The sequence below is a fragment of the Phocoena sinus genome, chromosome X, assembly GCF_008692025.1.
Source record: "Phocoena sinus isolate mPhoSin1 chromosome X, mPhoSin1.pri, whole genome shotgun sequence".
NCBI classification, from domain to species: domain Eukaryota; kingdom Metazoa; phylum Chordata; class Mammalia; order Artiodactyla; family Phocoenidae; genus Phocoena; species Phocoena sinus.
Window position 1 is genome coordinate 41,144,644 of NC_045784.1, and position 23,311 is coordinate 41,167,954.

The following is a 23,311-nucleotide window of genomic DNA, read 5'->3' on the forward strand; positions in this document are numbered from 1 at the left end:
GCAAGATCCTTTTTCATCCACCTCCTAGAGAAATGGAAATAAAAACAGAAATTAACAAATGGGACCTAATGAAACTTTTGCACAGCAAAGGAAACCAAAAACAAGATGCAAAAATAACCCTGAGAATGGGAGAAAATATTTGCAAATGAAGCAACTGACAAAGGCTTAATCTCTAAAATTTACAAGCAGCTCATGCAGCTCTATAGCAAAAACCAAACAACCCAATCCAAAAACGGGCAGAAGACCTAAATAGACATTTCACCAGAGAAGATATACAGATTGCCAACAAACACATGAAAGAATGCTCAACATCACTAATCGCTACAGAAATGAAATCAAAACTACAATGAGATATCACCTCACACTGGTCAGAATGGCCATCATGAAAAAATCTAGAAACAATAAATGCTGGAGAGGGTGTGGAGAAAAGGGAACCCTCTTGCACTGTTGGTGGGAATGTAAATTGATACAGCCACTATGGAGAACAGTATGGAGGTTCCTTAAAAAACTAATAATAGAAATACCATACGATCCAGCACTCCAACTACTGGGCATATACCCTGAGAAAACCATAATTCAAAAAGAGTCATGTACCACAATGTCCATTGCAGCTCTATTTACAATAGCCAGGACATGGAAGCAACCTAAGCGTTCATCGACAGATGCATGGATAAAGAAGACGTAGCACATATATACAGTGGAATATTATTCAGCCATAAAAAGAAACGAAGTTGAGTTATTTGTAGTGAGGTGGATGGACCTAGAAACTGTCATAGAGAATGAAGCAAGTCAGGAAGAGAAAAACAAATACTGTATGCTCACACATATATATGGCATCTAAGAAAAGAAAATGGTTCTGAAGAACCTAGGGGCAGGACAGGAATAAAGCACAGATGTAGAGAATGGACTTGAGGACACAGGAAAGGGGAAGGGTAAACTGGGATGAAGTGATAGAGTGGTATGGACTTATATATACTACCAAACGTAAAATAGATAGCTAGTGGGAAGCAGCCGCATAGCACAGGCAGATCAGCTCGGTGCTTTGTGACCACCTAGAGGGGTGGGATAGGGAATGTGAGAGGAAGATGCAAGAGGAGGAGATATGTAGATATATGTATATGTATAGCTGATTCACTTTGTTATAAAGCAGAAAGTAACACACCATTGTAAAGCAATTATACTCCAAGAAAGATGTTAACAAGAAAAATCTTCCAACAAACAAAAGCCCAGGACCAGATGGCTTCTCAGGTAAATTCTATCAAACATTTTGAGAAAAAGCTAACACCCATCCTTCTCAAACTTTTACAAAAAACTGTTGAGGAAGGAACACTCCCAAACTCACTCTACAAGGCCACCATCCCCTGATACCAAAACCAGACAAAGATACTACAATAAAGAAAGTTACAGACCAATATCACCTGATGAATATAGATGCAAAAATCCTCAACAAAATACTAGCAAACAGAATCCAACAACACATTAAAAGGAGCATACACCATGATCAAGTGGGATTTATCCCAGGGATGCAAGGGATTCTTCAGTATATGCAATCAATCAATGGATCCACCATATTAACAAGTTGAAGAAAAAAAAACATATGATCATCTCAATAGATGCCGAAAAGCTTTTGACAAAATTTCAACACCCATTTATGAAAAAAACTCTCCAGAAAGTAGGCATTGAGGAAACCTACCTCAACATAATAAAGGCCATATATGCCAAACCCACAACATACATCATTCTCAATGGTGAAGAAACTGAGAGCATTTCCTCTAAGATCAGTAACAAGACCAAGGCTGTCCACTGTCACCTCTATTATTCAAGATAGTTTGGAAGTCTTAGCCATGGCAATCAGAGAAGAAATAGAATAAAACGAATCCAAAATTAGAAAAGAAGTAAAACTGTAACTGTTATTACGGATGACATGACACTATACATGGGAAATCCTAAAGATGCCACAAGAAAACTACTAGAGCTAATCAGTGAATTTGGTAAAGGTTGCCGGATTAAAATTAATGCACAGAAATCTCTTGCAATCCTATACACTATCAAGGAAAGATCAGAAAGAGAAATTAAGGAAACATTCACATTCACGATTGCAAGAAAAAGAATGAAATACCTAGGAATAAAACTACCTAAGGAGGTAAAGACCTGTACTCAGGAAACTATAAGACACTGATGAAAGAAATCAAACATGACACAAACAGATGGAGAGATATATCGTGTTCTTGGATTGGAAGAATCAATATTGTGAAAATGACTATACTACCGAAAGCAATCTACAGATTCAATGCAATCCCTATCAAATTACCAATGGCATTTTTTTTACAGAAGTAAAACAAAAAATCTTAAAATTTGTATGGAGACACAAAAGACTCTAAATAGCCAAAGCAATCTTGATGGAAAAAAAATCGGAGCTGGAGGAATTAGACCCCTTGACTTCAGACTATACCACAAAGGTACAGTAATCAAGACAATATGGTACTGGCACAAAAACAGAAATACAGATCAATGGAATAGGATAGAAAGCCCAGGGATGAACCCATGTAATTATGGTCAACCAACCTATGACAAAGGAGGCAAAGATACACAATGGAGAAAAGGCAGTCTCTTCAATAAGTGGTGCTGGGAAAACTGGACAGCTACATGTAAAAGAATGAAATTAGAACACTCCCTAAGACAATACACAAAAATAAACTCAAAATGGATTAAAGACCTAAATGTAATACTGGACACTATAAAACTCTTACAGGAAAACATAGGAAGAAAACCCTTTGACATAAATCACAGCAAGACCTTTTTTGACACAGCTCCTAAAGTAATGGAAATAAAAACAAAAATAAACAAATGGGACCTAATGAAACTTAAAAGCTTTTGCATAGCAAAGGAAACTATAAACAAGATGAAAAGATAACCCTCAGAATGGGAGAAAATATTTGCAAATAAAACAACTGCCAAAGGCTTAATCTCCAAAATATACAAATAGCTCAATCAGCTCAATATCAAAAAAACAAACAACTCAATCCAAAAATAGGCAGAAGACCTAAATAGACATTTCTCCAAAGAAGACTTACAGATGGCCAAGAGGCACATGAAAAGCTGCTCAACATCACTAATTATTAGAGAAATGCATATTAAAACCACAATAAGTTATCACCTCACACTGGTTAGAATGGGCATCATCAGAAAATCTACAAACAGTAAATGCTGGAGAGGGTGTGGAGAAAAGGGAACCCTCTTGCACTGTTGGTGGGAATGTAAATTGATACAGCCACTATGGAGAACAGTATGGAGCTTCCTTAGAAAACTAAAAATTGAACTACCATATGACTCAACAATATCACTACTGGGCGTATACCCTGAGAAAACCATAATTCAAAAAGAGTCACGTACCACATTATTCATTGCAGCACTATTTACAATAGCCAGGTCATGGAAGCAACCAAAACGTCCATCAACAGGTGAATGGATAAAGAAGATGTGGTGCATATATACAATGGAATGTTACTCAACTATAAAAGGAACGAAATTGGGTCATTTGTAGAGATGTGAACGGACCTACAGACTGTCAAACAGAGTGAAGTAAGTCAGAAAGAGAAAAACAAATATCGTATATTAATGCATATATGAGGAATCTAGGAAAATAGTACAGATGAACTGGTTTCCAAGGCAGAAATAGAGACACAGATGTGGAGAACAAACGTATGGACACCAAGGGGGGGAAAGGGGAGGGGTGGGATGAATTGGGACATTGGGATTGACATATATACACTAATATGTATAAAATAGATAATAAGAACCTGCTATATAGCACAGGGAACTCCACTTTGCTGTACAGTAGAAACTAACACAACATTGTAAAACAACTATACCCCAATAAATAATAATTCCACCCTCCATTAAGTTGTTATATCACACTCCATGCCCTGCGTATTTCAGCATTTTCCAGACTCATATCCACATCCTTGGCACGCTGCAAGGATCATTGTATTGCTTTATCTTAGGAAATATAGTGAACTCAATATTGAGAAAACTAAAGAGACATTTATAAGAAATGTGGGAAATTCTGTATTCATTTCCATGCTAAGCCACTTTTGTGAAAACTGTAGGACATGAGGGGACACTTGTCTGTGGCACACACCAATGTGATTAAATCCTGGCACTTAAAATATCACAGGAATTTTGGGAGAAGCCCAGTACTATTAAACTTAGGAGAAAGAGACTACAGAGTAACATGAAAAACATTACTTGTTTAGGAGAGTTATGGACTAAAAATAGCATTGCTACACCTATTGTGATTGAAGTGAAAAGAGGTCTTTAAAATACAGAAATAATGAACTTCCCACCCTATTAATATTGGCAAAGATCCGGCTAAGCAACTGCCATCAAAAACAGAGCAATGGCTCAGACAAGACACCATGTAGTGTGTATTCAGGATGTGGGGATGTTAGTAAGGCAGGTTAAAAACCAAAGAGGAAGAACAAAACAAGATGTGCTCCACTGTGATTCTGAGGAAGGGAAAGCCAGTGAATACATTTCCCTCTTGCCTTTATTCTGGGGGATGTGCCTTTGGGCAATTTGCAAAACAAAGTTTAGCTCCTTCCCAGTTTTGTGAGCATACATATTACTCTGAGGGTAGCTATTTCTAGACACAAGCAAGCTAAGATAAATGTATAAGCTTGGGAATGGGATAGAGGCAGAGCACTGCAGTGGGGAAGAGGCCTGCATTCAGGGTCAGAATAGTTGGGCCACATCCTGATTTTTCAATGAGCTTTACAATTTGGAACCAATCTCTTAAACTCTGACTTCAGCTCCAATATCTATTATTGCAACTCTAGTCATTTCCTTGCCTAAAATCTTCCAGGTGCTAAAAATTATGAGAAAAATGGGTCACATGCTCCTCATGGTACACAAAGTCCTCTATGACTGGATCCTGTTTCCTTCACCATGGTCATCTCTCTCTACCCACCACCCAACTCCCAACAGCCTAAGTGATACTGAAGTGCTTGAGATTCCTTCTACTACTTCCTTCTACTACTGAAGTGTTGTTCCAGAGGAGAGACTGTTCCTTCATTTCTTTGGAAAACTGTTAATTTACACTCATCCTCTAGGATTCAGCTCACTGTCATCTCCTCCAAAAAGTCTTCACTGGACCCTCCAGTCAGACTGAGGCCCTTTTCTTGATATTTCCATAGCACTTCATATTAGGTTGAAAAAACATCTTTGACCCTGCCTATGAGGGCATGCCCTGTGTCATGGTTGTCTGTGTCTCCTTAAGCCCATCAGAGGGACAATAGTCACTTGGTTAAAAAAATATCTGACCATACAATAGTAAATTGAGAGAAACAATGCTTGCTTTGACACCTCATAGGTTTCTGGTAAGTAAAAGTTGAATATTAGTATAATGCATGTAAAGGTGTATGGGAAAATGAGCATTTATTTAATACTTAATATATTCATTTATGCATTAATTCCCCAAATACTTATTGAATATCAACCAGGTGCCTGGGGTACTAGAGACATAGAGAAAAAAGTAGATCAAGTCTCTTTTTTTCATGGAACCTACATTATAAGTGGGAAACAGTTAATATAGAGATGAATAAATATGTATCACATTATGTGAAGTTGTATAAAGAGAAACAGAGCAATGTGAGCAAATAGAGATGGATAGGGGTTACTATTTTAAATAGGGTGGCTAATAAGGGCCTTTCTGATGAGGCAATGTGTGGGCCTGAAGGAAGTAACAAAGCAGGCTATTTGACAATATTGGTGACAGTGTTCTAGACAAAGAACACATCAAATATGAAAGCCTGGAGATAGGATCATGTTTGGCATATTCAAGAAATAGCATGAAGCCAGTATGAATGAAGGATACTAAGTGAGAAAATCTGATGGGAAATGAAGTAGAAGAGGTAACAAAGAGACCAGCTGATGTAGGTCCTTGAAAACCATGGACTTGCCTTTTATTTTAAGTGAATGGAAGTCATTGGAAAAGAGCAGGCTTTCATGATATAGAAGGCTTCCTCAGGCAAGCTGGACTATATGAAGAGCATACATGGAAACCAGTTAACCAACGATCACTGCATGGACCAGGGAGGTAGAGATCAGATTTGGGATTTAGTTTGAAGACAGGGCCACCTGGATTTGCTGATTGAATACGTGAGAAAAATGAGTTAAAGATGACTCTGGTATTTCGAGCAGCCGGAAGATTGGAGTTACAGTTTTTGAGATATGGGAGGCTATAGAAAGAACAGGTTGGGGCAGGGTGTGGGTAGTTAAGCACAGATCTGGTTAATGGATGTCAGAGCGTGGTTATACGCTAACAAGAGTGATGCAGCAGAGATTTTTAAAAAATCATGTAGGAGACAGGGGCGAATTGCTTGAGTGATATCCATGATATGACAATAGGGTGTGAGGCATAGCAGATGGTGCACCCCTGTAACACACTATACAAACATAAGGCTCTATTAGATACATCTTTATTAACTAGAGTGATGTATATTCTAGCTGTTGTATTCTTCGGGGGCTAACTATATTTTCCAGTTGAACTAGTCCAGTGAATTAAAAGGGCTAAAAGACCACAGCAATGACACAGAGTCACTCTCAGACACAGCACTGTAAATATCATCTGCCCTTTTCAAGATTATATTCATATCTATGGTCTCCCTTATAGATGAAAAAACAGAGGCTCAAGATTTTAAAGGGTTTACCTAAAGTCACATAGTTTATTAGTGAAAGAATTAGGACTAGAACCTGGGTTTTCTGTCTGACATCCCAGGGCTCTTCCTAATAATTGGGATCTCAGTCATATTTTGTACCTGCCTTCTAGACCTTGTCCCTGACCAAGAAGAGACTTAAACACATTTCCAAAGGGGCATTTACCTGGCAACTTGGTCTCTCAATTCACTGATTTCCCCTGCTTACTTTCTTCATCATTCTCATCCTCAGCATAAAAGAAAAGGCTTATAATCTTCTCTTAGGAAAGTGATTAATTATGGGGAGAAAGAACTGGCTTGCTGTCAGGATGCATAAGGAAGACCATGTCTCTCTCCTCCCCAGGAAACCAACCAACCAACCAACCCGTTGCCATGGTTCTTTCTGATTTCTGGGCTTAGTGCTCCTGGTTTGCACCTGGAGGACTTAAGAGGATTGATTCTCCGGGCAGTTTAGATAAGCAGAGAAGCTTCCACATGTTTATTTATAGGTTATATTGCAGATTTCACCTTCCTTTTCTTCTTCTCCTTCCCCTTACTCTATTTTCCAAACACTTAAAGGGGTTGCAGAATTCAGACTATAAATTTAGCAAAAGCAAATAGATGAGACAAAAAAGATGAGGGAAAATAGAGGAATGAGGATTGGATGATTCTGAAGTAAGATTAGACATGAAGGCCATAAATCCCTACACATCTAGAAATAGCCTGCACACTTGGCTCTGAGCTCAGCAGGCAGAGCAAAGGGGAAAACACAACTAGTACAATATCCACAAGGGTTCACAAGATTTTAATAAGCCAGTTGTTCAGAAATATAGCTTTTTCTAGTACTAATATATGACTTTTGTCCCATAGGCCATTGAAAGAGGACACTGGGAAATAGAATAGATGAAGTCCTCATATCCTCACAGTGAGTACAGGTGTTTCCTGACTGTTCTCCAAAAGGAAAGAAAAGAAAAAGAAAAAGAAAAGAAAAATGTTTGATAGTATAAGGACTTAAATGAGCTAGTTCAGTAATAGTAACTCCATGAAGAAACATTGCAAATTGATCCAGATGTAAACTTTTTGTTAGTCTGGCTTGATGCATTTCTTAAAATTTTTATTTTAAAATATTTATTAAAAAAAGTTTTTTACCAAAATTCAAAGAGAGTCATGTACCAAAATGTTCACTGCAGCTCTATTTACAATAGCCAGGACATGGAAACAACCTAAGCGCCCATCATCGGATGAATGGATAAAGAAGATGTGGCACATATACACAATGGAATATTAATCAGCCTTAAAAAGAAATGAAATTGAGCTATTTGTAATGAGATGGATAGACCTAGAATCTGTCATACAGAGTGAAGTAAGTCAGAAAGAAAAAGACAAATACCGTATGCTAACACATATATATGGAATTTAAGGGAAAAAAATGTCATGAAGAACCTAGGGGTAAGATAGGAATAAAGACGCAGACCTACTGGAGAACGGACTTAAGGATATGGGGAGGGGGAAGTGTGAGTTTTGACAGGGCGAGAGAGAGTCATGGACATATACACACTAACAAACGTAATAAGGTAGATAGCTGGGGGGAAGCAGCCGCAAGGCACAGGGATATTAGCTCGGTGCTTTGTGACAGCCTGGAAGGGTGGGATGGGGAGAGTGGGAGGGAGGGAGACGCAAGAGGGAAGACATATGGGAACATATGTATATGTATAGCTGATTCACTTTGTTGTAAAGCAGAAACTAACACACCATTGTAAAGCAATTATACCCCAATAAAGATGTTTAAAAAAAAAAAAAAAAAAGTTTTTTAGTCTCAGGACTGCTTTACACTCTTAAAAATTATTGAGGGCTTCAAAGTACCTTTGTTTATGTGGGTTATATCTATAAATATTTACTCTATTAGAAATTAAAATGACAACTTTGAGAATTATATATTTATTGATTTATTTAAAATAATAAATCCATTAGTTACATGTCAACAGAATAACATTTTCCAAAACAAAAACTTTATTGAGAAGAGTAAACTGTTTTACATTTTGGTAAATTTCTTTAATGTGTGGTTTCATAGAAGACAGCTGAGTTCTCATATTTGCTTCTGCATTCTAGCTGTTAAGATGTTTTCGTGGAAGTATATGAAGAAAAACATCACACAGATATGTCATTGGAAAATGGAGGAGTATTTTAAGAGCTTTTTCTGACAATTGTGGATATTCTTCTCTAATACTACAACAAAATTTGACAAGTGGCTATTTCTTAAAGGCTAGTTGCCATGCAGAGTCTGAAAGTATGTTAATGAACTTTTCATATGCTACTGTTACATTACAACCCATCACTCTGTCTTATACTTTGAATGGATCTTTTACCCATGCATGATTTTCTGGCATCATGTATTGGTCATTTGGGAAATACTAGCTTACTGAGTTGTTGACACATTTCATTATACAATCTCAAAAATCACATTTGTTAATGTCGCAACTGATCTCATTAGAAAGTCTTGAGAAGCTGTCAAGCTCACAGTAGCAGGTACAAGTTCTCCAAATTTCTAATTTTCAGTGGAAGTTCAAATCTTATCACTGGCAACAGATACATTCAATTGTTTCCCTTGAAGTGACAGGCTCCTTTTTTTCATTTTGAAGAAAATGTTTGCCAAATACCCAAATCTGAATAGCCATAGCTTGACTGTCAGTTGTTCTTTCAAGAAAAAAATGGTGTTTGAAGAAAAAAGAGGCGAGTTCAGCTCATAACTCAGTTGCACAAGTGCTTTTCCTAGAGAAAACCATCATGCTTTTGTATGCAATGGAACTGCTTTATTCATGCTTTCCATTTCATTACACAGAGTATCATATTATTCTGTGCATTTCAAGGTTGAGATTAAATAAAATTAGTAATTTACTTTAGCATCAAGGACATGAAATAAATAAATTTTGTTTTTGTTTGCTTGTGTTTCTTCTTGTGTTGGTTTGTTTTCTACTGTGAGGGTATGGTAATGAAGAAGAAAAAGATGAACACTACTAGTATAGTTGGCGCCACTGCCTTGATTCATGCTAAGGCACCAGCAGTTTACCACTGCATCTGCACCATTCATGCAACACATGTCAACTCAGTAAAAAAGGCAACATTAGTAATTTTAGTATTAATTAGTATAATATAATTACATATTTGTATATACTCAGAATAATTAGTCTTTGTAGTAATATGCAAATAGAATTGATCTTGTGAACCCTCTAAAAAGGTCTCTTTGAGCGCTCTTTGAGAACTACTGATCTAGAAGAAAGGATGAGATGCATATTCACCAGGTAATACATTTTATATATAAATTAGATATATATATAATATATATTTATAGCATTCAGATGCTACAAAATAATGGATGTACAATATAGTGATTCACAATTTTTAAAGGTTATATTGCATTTATAGTTATTATAAAATATTGGCTATATTCCCCATGTTGTATAGTATATCTGTATAGCTTACTTTATACATAGTAGTTTGTATCTCTCGATCCCTACCCCTATATTGCCCCTCCTCCCTTCCCTCTCCCCACTGGTAACCACTAGTTTGTTCTCTATATCTGTGAGTCTACTTTTTTTTGTTGTTATATTCACCAGTTTGTTGTATTTTTTAGATTCTACATATAAGTGATAGCACACAGTATTTGTAGTTCTCTGTCTGACTTATTTCACTAAGCATAATACCCTCCAAGTCCATCCATGTTGCTGCAAATGGCAAACTTTTTTCTTTTATATGGCTGAGTAATATTCCATTGTATATGTATGCCACATCTTCTTTATCCATTCATCTGTTGATGGGCACTTAGGTTGTTTCCATATCTTGGCAATTGTAAATAATGCTGCTATGAACAACTTGGTGCATGTATCTTTTCGTATTAGTGTTTTGCATTTTCTGGATGTATACCCAGGAGTGGAATTGCTGGGTCATATGGTAGTTCTATTTTTAGTTTTTTGAGAAACCTCCATACTGTTTTCTGAAAATAATGGACTTTTAAATTAAACTTATTATTTTGAGATTATTCACATGTAGTTGTAAGAAATAATAGGAAGAGATCCTGTGTACCCTTTACCCAGTTTCCCTTAATGGTAACATCTTCCAAAACTATAGTACAATGGCACAGCCATGTTAATTATATTGATACAGTCAAGATATAGAATAGTTCCATTACCACTAGGACCTCTTGTGTTGCCCTTTTATATTTATGCCCACTTTCTTCCTCCCCATTGCCTCCTATCTTCCATCCCTGACTCCTAGCAATCATTAATCTATTTTCATTTCTGTATTCTGTCATTTCAGTAAGATTATATAAATGGAATCATAAAATATGTAACCGGGCTTCCCTGGTGGCACAGTGGTTAAAAATCCGCCTGCCAATTCAGGGGACACGGGTTCGAGCCCTGGTCTGGGGGGATCCCACATGCCGCGGAGCAACTAAGCCCGCGAGCCACAACTACTGAGCCCACGTGCCACAGCTGCTGAAGCCCGTGCGCCTAGAGCCCGTGCTCTGCAACAAGAGAAGCCACCACGATGAGAAGACCGAGCGTCGCAACGAAGAGTAGTCCCCGCTCGCCGCAACTAGAGAAAGCCCGCGCGCAGCAACTAAGACCCAATGCAGCCAAAAATAAATAAATAAATTAAAAAAATAATAATAATAAATAAAATAAAATAAAATATGTAACCATTTGAGATTTTCTCTCAGCATAATTCCATGGAGATTCATCCATGTTATTGCATGTACCAATATTTTATTCCTTGTTATTGTTGAGCAGTGTTCCACTGCATGGGTATGCCAGAGTTTGTTTATCCATTCACCTTTGAAAAGCATTTGAGTAGTTTCCAGTTTTGGTTATTATAAATAAAACTGCTATGAAAATTAATGTATGGGTTTTTGTGCTATGAAGATTAATGACAACATAAGTTGTCATTTCTCTGGGGCAAATGCTCAAGGGTACAATTGCTGGGTTGTATGGTAATTACATGTTTGCATTCCAATAAACTGACAAACTCTTTTCCAGAATGGCTGTACCATTTTTCATTCCCACCAGCAAAGTATGAGTGATCCACTTTCTCCACCTCCTTGCCAGCGTTTGGTGTTGTCACAAATTTTAATTTTAACCATTATGATAAGTTTATAGTGATATCTCATGTTTTAATTTACATTTCTCTAATGAATAAAGATGTTGAACATCTTTTCATGTGCTATTACAGTATATCCTTGCCATCAAAATGCTGTTCATGTCTTGCCCATCTTCTAATTGGGTTGTTTCCTTTTTTTTTTTTTTTACACATAAGTTCTGAAAGTTCTTTATAAATTGTCGAAGGCATGAGACTCAGGTTGGGATCAATTTTTTGCCTATGAATGTACTAGGACTTATGCATTCCATTTAAATTTTAGAATAAGCTGGTCTATGTCTACAAAAGCTTTGCTAGTATTTTTATAGAAATTGCATTAACCTACACACCAGTTTAGGGAGAACTGACATCTTTACTATGTTTTGTCTTTCCAATCTATGAGCACAATATATCTCTCCATTTCTTTATTTCTTCTTTGATTTCTTTCATCAGCATTTCATAATTTTCAGAATACAGATACTGTACATTTTTTCTTAAGTTTCTACCTAAGTATTTAATTTTATTTAGAATAAGTATAAATGGTATTGTGTTTTAATTTTGGTTTCTACATGTTCATTGTTAATACATAGATATGAGATTGATTTCTGTACTTTTATCTTGTGTCCTTGACCCTGTTAAACTAACTTATTAGTTCTAGATTTTTATAGATTCCTTGGGATTTTCTATGTAGATAGTCTCATGCAATGTGTAAAATAGGACAGTTTTTTCCTTCCTATTCAATTGCTATTTATTTTCCTTGCTACATTGTAGTGTCTAAAACTTCCACTACTGTGTTGAACAAGAGCAGTAAGAATGGACATTTTTTTCCTTGCTCCCAATCTTACAAGGAAAGCATTCAACCCTTCTCCATTAAGCATGATGTTAGCTGTAAGTTTTTTTTGTAGATGTTCATTATCTAGTTGAAGAAATTTCCCTCTATTCCTAGTTTGCTGAGAGTTTTTAATCACAAATGGGTGTTGGGTTTTGTCAAATAATTTTCTGCATCAATTGATATGAACATATGGTTTTTATTGTTTACCTTATTGATGCAATGGAATATACTAACCGATTTTTTTTTTTTGGCTGCATCACACAGCTTGTGGGATCTCAGTTCCCTGACCAGTGATCGAACCCATGCCCCCTGAACTGGGAGTGCAGAGTCTTAACCACTGGACCACCAGGAAAGTCCCTATTTTTATGTATTGATGGATTCAATTTGATAATATTTTTAATTTTTTTTAATTTTTTTTTTTTTTTTTTTTTTTTTTTTTGCGATACGCGGGCCTCTCACTGTTGTGGCCTCTCCCGTTGCGGAGCACAGGCTCTGGACACGCAGGCTCAGCGGCCATGGCTCACGGGCCCAGCCGCTCCACGGCATGTGTGATCTTCCCAGACCGGGGCACGAACCCGTGTCCCCTGCATCAGCAGGCGGACTCTCAACCACTGCGCCACCAGCGAAGCCCTGATAATATTTTTGTTGAAGTTTTTGCCTCTAATTTCATGATAGATATTGGTGTGTAGTTTTGTTTTTTCCTATTGTCTTATTCCAAACTTGGTGTAAGTAATACTAGGCTCATAAAATGAGTTGAGAAGTGTTCTCTACTCTGAGACTTCCTGGAAAAGATCGTGTAAAATTGGTGTTAATTCTTCTCTAAATGTTTGTTAGTATCTCCAGTAGAGTCATCTGGGCCTAAAGATATCTTCTTTGTTAGCTTTTTAATTACAAATTCAATTTCTTTAATGTTTGTAGGGCTATTCAGATTATGTATTTCATCTTTCTTGAGTTTTGATTGTTTGTTGTTTCTAAGAAATTGGCCCATTTCTTCTAGGTTGTCAAATTTATGAATGTAAAGTTAGTTGTAGTATCCCCTTATTTTCCTTTTAATGACTACAGGATCTGTTTTAATGAAACAGGATCCCTGTTTCATTCCTGATATTGGTGATTTGTGTCTTCTCTTTTAATTTTCTTGAGGTTTATCAATGTTACTGATTTTTTTCTGAAGAACCAAATTTTTGTTATATTGATTTTATTATTTTCTTGTTTTCAATTTCATTGATTTATCCTCTTGCTATTTCCTTCTTTATGCCTGCTTTGGGTTTAGTTTTTGTTTCTTTTCCTAGTTTCTTGAGGTAAAACTTAGATTATTGATCTAAGAACTTTCTTCTTTTATAATGTATGTATTTAGTGCTATAAATTTTCTTCTCTGCTTTAGCTATATCTCAAATATTTTGATATGTTGTATTTTTTTTTTTTTTTTTTTTTTTTTTTTTTGCGGTACGCGGGCCTCTCACTGTTGTGGCCTCTCCCGTTGCGGAGCACAGGCTCCGGACACGCAGGCTCAGCGGCCATGGCTCACGGGCCCAGCAGCTCCGCGGCATGTGGGATCTTCCTGGACCGGGGCACGAACCCGTGTCCCCTGCATCGGCAGGCGGACTCTCAACCACTGCGCCACCAGGGAAGCCCCGATATGTTGTATTTTTATTTTCAATTTCCTTTGATCCTTCCTCTATGGTCAAAGGAATATTGAGGATTGTGTTGTTAATTTCCTAGTGTTTGGATATTTTTCTGTTATTTATCTCTAGTTTGATTTCATTATGGTCAGAGAACATATTCTGTATGGTTTCAATTCTTTTAAACTTGTTGAAATTTCCTTTAAGGCCCATGCTATGATCTATCTTGGTGATAGTTCCATGGGCACTAGGAAAAAATGTATATTCTGATGTTGTTGCATGGAGAGTTCTATACGTGTCGGTTATATTCTGTTGCTTGGTGATAGTGCTCAGTTCTCCTGCATCCTTGCTTATTTGATGTCTATCATTTCTATCAATTGCTGAGAGGGAGATATGGAATTCCTCAAGTATAATTGCGGATTGGTTCATTTCTCCTTTCAGCTCTATCAGATTTTGCTTCATTATAGTGAAGCTCAGTTGTTTGGTGCATACACATTTAGGATTGTTATGTCTTCCTTGTGAATGTATTCTTCTGTCATTATATAATGTAACTCTTTGGGTTCATAATTTTCTTTGCCCTGAAATCACTATACCAGTTATTATTATAGCTACTTCTGCTTTTTTCCCATTTTTATTTTATTATTTTTAATTGGTTACTTTCTCCAGCTTCACTGAGGTATAATTCACAAAAAATTGTATATATTTGTGGTGTACAACTTATTGTTTAGTATACATATACATTGTGAAATAACTACCACAATCAACGTAATTAACATATCCACATGTCTACCACCTCACATAGTTGTTTTTTTGTGTGGTGTGTGTGGTGAGAATATTGAAGATCTACTCTCTTAGCAATTTTCAAGTATATAATACAGTATTATTAACAATAGTCACCATGCTGTACATCTCCAGAACTTATTCATCCTATATAACTGAAACTTTGTACCCTTTGACTAACATCTCCCCATTTCCCCCTCCTCCAGCCCCTGGCTCCTACCATTCTATTCTTTGCTTCTACGAGTTTAACTCTTTTAGATTTCACATATAAGTGATGTCATGCAATATTTGTCCTTCTGTGCCTGGCTTATTTCTCTTAGCATAATATCCTCCAGTCTCATCTAAGTTGTCTCAAATGACAGGATTTCTTTCTTTGTTAAGTCTGAATAATATCCCACTGTGTATATACCATATCTTCTTTACTCATTCATCCATTGATGGATGCTTAAGTTGATTCCATATCTTGGCCATTATGAATAATGCTGCAGTGAATATAGGAGTGCAGATATCTCTTCAAACTGTTGATTTCAGTGGGTTTGCTGGATCTTATGGTAGTTGTACTGTTAATTTTTTGAGGAACCTCCATAGTGTTTTCAATAATAAAATTTACATTCCCACCAACAGTGCCCAGGTTTCTCTTTTCTCTACATCCTCACCAATACTATTTTTAAAAAACATCTTTATTGGAGTATAATTGCTTTACAGTGGTGTGCAAGTTTCTGCTTTATAACAAAGTGAATCAGCTATACATATACATATATTTCCATATCTCCTCCCTCTTGCTTCTCCCTCCCACCCTCCCTATCCCACTTCTCTAGGTGGTCACAAAGCACCAAGCTGATCTCCCTGTGCTATGCAGCTGCTTCTCACTAGCTATCTATTTTACATTTGGTAGTATATATAAGTCCATGCCACTCTCTCACTTCGTCCCAGATTACACTTCCCCCTCCCTGTGTCCTCAAGTCCATTCTCTATGTGTGCGTCTTTATTCCTGTCCTGCCCCTAGGTTCTTCAGAACCTTTTGTTTTAATTTTAGATTCCATATACACGTGTTAGCATACAGTATTTGTTTTTCTCTTTCTGACTTACTTCACTCTGTTTGACAGTCTCTACATCCATCCAGCTCACTACAAATAACTCAATTTCACTTCTTTTTGTGGCTGAGTAATACTCCTTTGTATATATGTGCCACATCTTCTTTATTCGTTCATCTGTCGACAGACACGTACGTTGCTTCCATGTCCTGGCTATTGTAAATAGAGTTGCAATGAACACTGTGGTACATGACTCTTTTTGAATTATGGTTTTCTCAGGATATATGCCCAGCAGTGGGATTGCTGGGTCATATGGTAGTTCTATTTGTAGTTTTTTAAGGAACCTCCAAACTGTTCTCCATAGTGGCTGTATCAATTTACATTCCCACCAACAGTGCAAGAGGGTTCCCTTTTCTCCACACCATCTCCAGTATTTATTGTTGGTAGATTTTTTATGATGGCCATTCTGACTGGTGTGAGGTGATACCTCATTGTAGTTTTGATTTGCATTTCTCTAATGATTAGTGATGTTGAGCATCCTTTCATGTGTTTGTTGGCAATCTGTATATCTTCTTTGGAGAAATGTCTATTAAGTCATCTGCCCATTTTTGGATTGGGTTGTTTGGTTTGTGCTATAGAGCTGCATGAGCTGCTTGTAAATTTTGAAGATTAACCCTTTGTCAGTTGCTTCATTTGCAAATATTTTCTCCCATTCTGAGGGTTGACTTTTCGTCCTGTTTATGGTTTCCTTTGCTGTGCAAAAGCTTTGAAGTTTCATTAGGTCCCATTTGTTTGTTTTTTTTCCATTTCTTCAGGAGGTGGGCCAAAAAGGATCTTGCTGTGATTTATGTCATAGAGTGTTCTGCCTATGTTTTTCTCTAAGAGTTTGATGGTGTCTGGCCTTACATTTAGGTCTTTAATCCATTTTGAGTTTATTTTTGTGTATTGTCTTAGGGAGTGTTCTAATTTCATTCTTTTAATATAGCTGTCCATTCTTTTACATGTAGCTGTCCAGTTTTCCCAGCACCACTTATTGAAGAGGCTGTGTTATCTCCATTGTATATTCTTTCCTCCTTTATCAAAACTAAGGTGATCATATGTGCATGGGTTTATCTCTGGGCTTTCTATCCTGTTCCATTGATCTATATTTCTGTTTTGGTGCCAGTACCGTACTGTCCTGATTACTGTAGCTTTGTAGTATAGTCTGAAGTCTGGGAGCCTGATCCCTCCAGCTCCGTTTTTCATTCTCAAGATTGCTTTGGGTGTCTTCCCTGGTGGCGCAGTGGTTGCGAATCTGCCTGCTAATACAGGGGACATGGGTTCGAGCCCTGGTCTGGGAAGATCCCACATGCCATGGAGCAACTAGGCCTGTGAGCCACAACTACTGAGCCTGTGTGTCTGGAGCCTGTGCTCCACAACAAGAGAGGCCGTGATAGTGAGAGGACCGCGTACCACGATGAAGGGTGGCCCCCGCTTGCCGCAACTAGCGAAAGCCCTCACACAGAAACGAAGACCCAACACAGCAAAAATAAATTAATTAATTAATAAATTCCTACCCAAACATCTTCTAAAAAAAAAAAAGGTTGCTTTGGCTACTCAGGGTCTTTTGTGTTTCCATACAAATTGTGAAATTTTTGTTCTAGTTCTGTGAAAAATGCCATTGGTAACTTGACAGGGATTGCATTGAATCTGTAGATTGCTTTGGATACTATAGTCTTTTTCACAATATTGATTCTTCCAATTCAAGAACATAGTATATCTCTCCATCTGTTTGTGTCCTCTTTACCTCCCCAACATTTTTATCTTTTGTTTTTGTGATAGTACACATTCTAACTGGTGTAAGGTAATATCTCATTGTGATTTTGATTTGCAATTCCATGATTAGTGATGTTGAGCATTTTGTCGTATACCTATTGGCCGTTTATATGTCTTCTTTTGAGAAATGTGTATTCCTTTGCCCATTTAAAAAAAATTTATTTATTTATTTTATTTATTTTTGGCTGCGTTGAGTCTTCATTGCTGCACGCGGGCTTTCTCTGGTTGCGGTGAGAGGGGGCTACTCTTCGTTGCAGTGTGCGGGCTTCTCATTGTGGTGCCTTCTCTTGTTGCCGAGCATGGGCTCTAGGCATGCGGGCTTCAGTAGTTGTGGCATGTGGGCTCTAGAGTGCAGGCTCAGTAGTTGCAGCGCACGGGCTTAGTTGCTCTGCTGCATGTGGGATCATCCAGGCCCAGGGCTCAAACCCGTATCCCCTGCATTGGCAGGCGGATTCTTAACCACTGCACCACCAGGGAAGCCCCTTTGTCCCTTTTTAAATTGGGTTATTTGTTTTCTTGCTATTGAGTTGTCTGAGTTCCTTATATGCTTTAGATATTAACCCCTTTTTGGATGTATGGTTTGCAAATATGTTCTCCCATTCTATAGGTTTTCTTTTTGCTTTGCTGATTGTTTCCTTTGCTGTGAAGAAACTTTCTATTTTGATGCAATCCTATTTGCCTATTTTTGCTTTTGTTGCCTGTCCTTTTAGGGTCATATCCAAAAAATCATTGCCCAGGCCAATGTTAAGAAACTTTTCCCTTTGTTTTCTTCTAGTTTTTGTAGTTACAGGTCTATGTTAATTCATTTTGAGGTGATTTTTGTATATGGTGTGAGATAAGGGTCCAATTTCATTCTTCTGCTTGTAGATATTCAGTTATCCCAGCACCATTTATGGAAGAGCCTCTCCTTTTCCCACTAGGTGTTCTTGGCACCTTTATCGAATATCATAGAACATAAATGTGTGAATTTATTTGTGGGCTCTCTATTCTGTTCCATTTTCTGTATTTCTGCTTTTATGTCAGTACCATGCTGTTTTGATTACTATAGACTTGTAATATAGCTTGAAATGAGGAAGTGTGATGCTTCCAGCTTTGCTCTTTTTGCTCAAGATTGCTTTAGCTATTCAGGGTCCTTTGTAGGTCTATATAAATTTTAGAATTTTTTTCTACTTCTATGAAAAATGTCATTGGATTTTTGGTAGGGATTGCATTGAATTTGTAGATCTTGAGTAGTATGGACATTTAAACAATATAAATTTTTCCAAACCATGAATGTGAGATATCTTTCCATTAATTTGTGCCTTCATCAATTTCTTTCATCAATGTTTTATAGATTTCAGAGTACAGATTTTTTAACTCCTTAGATAAATTTATTCCTAAGTATTTTTTAATATTATTGTAAATGGGATTGATTTCTACATTTCTTTTTCAGATGGCTTTTTTTGTTAGTATATAGGAATACAGCTAATTTTTGTATGTTGATTTTGTATCCTTCAATTTTATTGAATTCATTTATTAGTTTTAACTGCTTTATTTTTTAGTGGAGTCTTCAGGGTTTTCTATATATACAATCATGTCATATGAAAACAGATAATTTTACTTCTTCCTTTCCAACTTGGATGCCTTAAAAATTTTTTTTTTCTTGCTGAGTTGCTCTGGCTAGGACTTCCAATGCTATGTTGAATAGATGTGGTGAAAGTGGACATCATTGTCTTGTTCCTGATCTTAGAGGAAATGCTTGGTCAAGTCTGCTGTTGAAGCTCTCTACTGAATTCTTCAGTTCAGTCATTGCGTTCTTCAGCTTCAGAATTCTGTTTGGTTCTTCTTTATGGTTTCTATCTCTTTGTCGAACTTCTCATTTTGTTCATATATTATTTTATCAATTTCATTTAGTTGTCTGTGTTCTCTTTTTGTTCACTGAGCTTCTTTAAGACAAATTTTAAAAATTCTTTGTTGAGCAGTTTGTAGATTCCATTTGTTTAGGGTTGTTTATTCGCGCTTTATTTTGTTCCTTTGGTAGTGTCATGTTTTGCTGATTATTCTTGATCCTTGTAGTGTTGTGTTGGTGTCTGCACATTTGAAGCAGTAAGCACCTCTTCCTGTCCTTATGGATGGACTTTAGCTAAGAAAGTCTTTCACCAGTCAGCCTGTCAAGAGATCTGGGTGGATCATCTAGCAGGGGTCCGTGCGTAGGCTCAGGAAGGCTTGGTGGTCTTGGTGCCTGGGTCTGTATGGGTGGGCCTGGAGTCTGAGTCCAGGGTGGAAAGCTTAGAGCTTATGCTCACATGGGCTGTCCTGAAGCCTGTGTCTATGGGGGATGACCTGGCACTGGGGCAGACCTGATGCCTGGGTTCAGGGTGATGGTTCTGGTCCTAAGTCCATGGGGCCTGTCTTGGCACTAGGGTCCATAGAGTGGATCAGGCATATGAGTCTACTGGGGGAGGTTTAGCACCTGGGGCCACAGGGGTGTCACTGTCACCCAGGATTGCAGTGTTGGATCTGGAGCCTGGATCCATGTTGTTGGGCCTGGGGCCTGGGTCTGCAGGGGTGGTCCTGGAGCCTGGGTCATGAGGGCTGGCCTGGCACTGGGCTCTACTGCACAGTCCTGTACTCTGGATCCACTGGAGCTGACCTGGACCCTGAGCCTGCTGGAGTCATGTCCACAGGGGCTGTCTTTGAGGCTGGGGCCAGGGGATCTGGCTTGGAGACTGGGGTCACAGGTGTGGGCCTGGAGTTTGGTCTCTGGGGTCCAGCCTAGAGCCTGGGGCTGCAGGAGCCAGCCTGGCACTGGGGCATGCTTGGAGGCTTGGGTCAGTGGGTACTAGCTTGGAGCCTGTGTCCGTGGAGACTAACCTGGAGCTTGGGGTCCATGGTAAAGCCACATGCTCACTCCACTCACCTTCTCCACTGTGAAGTTTACCTCTTTCTGATCTGCACTGCCAAGACTTGGGGGAAGGATGACATGAGTAATGTGGAACTGTCCTTCTTGCTCTCTTCAATGTATCTTATTTCTGTGCTCCACCCAGGTTCTATAACCTCTCACCTGGAATCCTTAGCTCTTGTGAAAGTATTTTTATGCATGGATACTTGTTCAAATTGATGTTTCTCTGAGGTGATAAGCACTGGAAACTTCTATTCTACCATATTGCTACTGTCACCTCCCCCCACTTATTATTAAAATTAATGTTTGCATGGTGCTATGGACTGAATGTTTGTGCCCCCTCCCAAATTCATCATATGTTGAAGCCCTAATCACTAAGGTGATGGTATTTGGAGGTGGGCCTTTGAGAAGTAGATAGGTTTAGGTGAGGTCATGAGGGTGGGGCCCTTATGATGGGATTAATGACCTTATAAGAAGAAGAGACCAGTGCTCACTCTTTCTCCACTATATAGGGATACATTTGCAAGCCAGGAAGAGCCCCCACTAAGAACCAATTTTGTCAGCACCTTAATCTTAGACTTCTTAGCCTCTAGAACAATGAGAAATAAATGTCTGTCATTTAAGCCACACAGTCTATGGTATTTGTTATAGCAGGTGAAGATGACTAAGGCACATAATACATCTTTTATCATCATTTTACTTGTAATCTGTTATTAATTTTCCAGGGTTACTATAATAAAGTACCACAAATTGGGTGACTTAAAACAACAGAAATTTAATCTCTCGCAGTTCTGGAGGTATACAAAATTAAGGTTTTGACTAGGCCATGCTCTCTCCAAATCCTCGAGGGGAGTATCCTTCTTTGTCTCTTCCAGCTTCTGGTATCTCCAGACTTTCCTTGGCTGTGGTAGCATAACTCTAATCCCTGCCTTTGTCTTTACATCATGTTCTCCCTGTATATGTGTCTTCACATGGCCATATTCATATCAGAGCACTAGTCTATTGGATTAGGGGCCCACTCTACTCCAGTATGACATCATCTTAACCTATTTCTGCAATTTTCTTATTTCCAAATAAGGTCACTTTCTGAGGTACTGGGGGTTATGACTTCAACATAACTTTTTTGAAGGGATAAAATTCAACCCCATAACACCTACTTCTGTCATTGTCTTTGAAGTAAGTTTTTTATAAAGAGAATATAGCTGGATCATTTTTTTAAAAAATCAGCTCTACCAATCTCTTTTAATTGTTGTATTTAGATCAGTTACACATAAGCTAACTATTGATATACTAGGGCTTAAGTCTCCATTTTATTATTTGTTTTCTGTGTGTTTTCTCTGTTTCTCTTTTTGCTTTCCTCCAGGTTACTTGAACATTATATTGCTTTGTATGATTTTCTCAGTGGTTTTGCTACGGATTACAAAATACATATGTAACTTATCATAGTTTACTGGTATCTACCTTTTACCATTCTGAGTTACATGTAGAAAACTTACTCCCACTTGGGTTCCTTTACTCTCTCCACTTTTTAAATATAACTTTTAAGCATTTCCTGTACATACATTGAATACTATATCCAATAATGTTACAATTTTTGCTCCAACCCTCAAAGGTGATTTAAGAATCCCATGAAGGTAGTCCATTATATTTCCCCCTTATTTTTTTACCCATTCCAATGTTATTCTTTTCTCACTGACATTCTGATCCTTCTGTTATCATTTTCTTTCTGTTTAGAAAAATGTCTTTTAGCCATTATTCAAGGGTATATTTATTAATGACAAATTTCTTAGTTTTGCTTTGCCTGAGAATGTATTTTCCCTTCATTCCTGAAAGGAAATTTTTTCCAGATATAGAATTCATAGTTGAGAGTCCTTTTCTCTCAGCACTTGAAAAATATTGTTCCATGCCATTTTGTACTCTATGGTTTCAGATCTGCTGTCATTCTAATTGGTGTTTGCCTATGAGTAATGTACCATTTCCCTCTCGTTGTTTTGATTTTTTCTTTGCCTAATTTTTAGAAGGTTAATTACGATATGTCTTGGCATGAGTTTGGGGAGGTTTATCTTATATGGGGTTGACTCAGCTTCTTGAATCTGTAGGTCTATGTCTTTCACCAAATATGGAGAGTTTTCAGCCATTATTTTCTCAAATTCTCTTTTAATCTCACTCTGTTCTCCTCCCCTTCTAGGATTCTAACAGTACAAATATTAGCTTTTTGGTTATTCTCCCTGAGATTCTGTTCATTTTGTTTCAGTCTATTTCCTCTCTGTTGTTCTGAATGGGTAAATGTTATTGATTTGCCCTTAAGTTCAGTGATTTCTACCCTTTGTCATCTCAACTCTACTACTGATCCCATTCACCGAGTTTTTATTTTGGTTATTGTATTTTTCGTTCTATAATCCCCATTTGGCTCTTTTTTATAACTTCTGTTTCTTTACTGAGATTTTCTAGTTTTTCAAGAGAATTCATAATTGATTGTTGAAGCATTTTTAGGACGGCTGTTTTAAAATCCTTGTCAGATAACT